The sequence below is a fragment of the Dipodomys merriami genome, unplaced genomic scaffold (genome assembly GCF_024711535.1).
Source record: "Dipodomys merriami isolate MVZ:Mamm:240054 unplaced genomic scaffold, mDipMer1.0.p SCAF_626, whole genome shotgun sequence".
Taxonomy (NCBI): Eukaryota; Metazoa; Chordata; class Mammalia; order Rodentia; family Heteromyidae; genus Dipodomys; species Dipodomys merriami.
Window position 1 is genome coordinate 300231 of NW_027206209.1, and position 1349 is coordinate 301579.

Genomic DNA, 1349 nt, shown 5'->3' on the forward strand with positions numbered 1-1349 from the left:
ATTCAGTTGGATCAATTAGTACATGAAAAAGCCATCACCTTTGGACCTAGCAATAAATTATTGAAAGTATGATCAAATTCCAAATGAAAAAGACTTAAAATTGTCATTGACAAAAAAAATTTGCAAATGTGAGCATTAACATGAACAATATATTTTTTTCCACTATTCACAGAATTTTAGGGAAATAAGATCAGTAGCATTGTCAGGAACAATATAGTTTCCTTATTACAAGTAGGCAACCATAGATATAAGTCTGTATAAAGATTGCATCATTAACTGCTTAAATTTGAGATACTACATGCTTCAGCAGCAGGTATTCCCAAATTACAATACAGAGATTAACATGGCAATTGCACAAGGATGATATGAAAATTTGTGAAGTATTCCGTATTTTTCTTTCTTCAGATGCAAGAAATGAAAAACAGTTATTAAAAAGTTGATTACAAAATAACAAGTGTAACAACACACGTAATTCATATAATCAAATTTAGTTTGACATCAGTGTATTAAATCTTCACCTCAGAAAGGCGTTTACATACCATAAACTTTACAAAACTTTTGAAATTAGACAACATTGTCATTTTATCCCAAAGAAAAATAATGTTAGGACCTAGGAAAAAAAGGAATCTAAAACTTTCTATATGGAATACAATCTGAAAGGACAAATTATACAAACAGAGAATCGTTTAAAATATTCTTTTTCAGACAAGCACCAGAAATACTTTTGTTTCTGTACTATTCATTTAAACAGATAAGTTAAAATTATTTCTGATTAAAATTTCACAATCTCTGCAGAAATCATTATACATGTATACAAAAACTCTTGAATACATTTTGACATCCAATGCAGGTAATTCACTTGGAAGAATTCCACGGAATTCATGAATTTTTTACAGTAAGTATTGGTGTTGCCGTACGCTGGTGGCTCAAATTATAAAAAGAATTTTGAGGTATTACCAGGTGTAATAGACTCAGACAGGCCTACCACTATAAAGGTCATGATAAGGTCTCTAAAAGAGACTATTCAAGTTAATAAAGGGCAGAGGCTTGCCCAAATATTTTACTCTCATATCTAAACTTGCTAAATCCCACACTGACTCAAAACAGTAAAGGAGGGTTTGGCACCACAGATACTGTAGCCTGGGTTCAGGAAATTACAGATAAAAGGCCTTACAAGGCCATTAAAGTCAATGGAAAACAAATGACAGGACTCTTAGACACAGGAGCTGACAGATCCTGTATAGCTGGAAAAGATTGTCCTATGGCCTGGCCAGTGCAAGAGACTTCTTCTTCCTTAATTGGATTAGGGATGGCTTCTAATGTAGCTTAGTCAGCTCAGAGACTCAAAT

General features: G+C 32.8%; 1 pseudogene; it reads left to right on the forward strand.

Moving 5' to 3' along the window:
• The first annotated feature begins 298 nt into the window (after positions 1-298).
• Positions 299-395, forward strand: LOC138815141 (U6 spliceosomal RNA; annotated as a pseudogene).
• The last annotated feature ends 954 nt before the right edge of the window (positions 396-1349 follow it).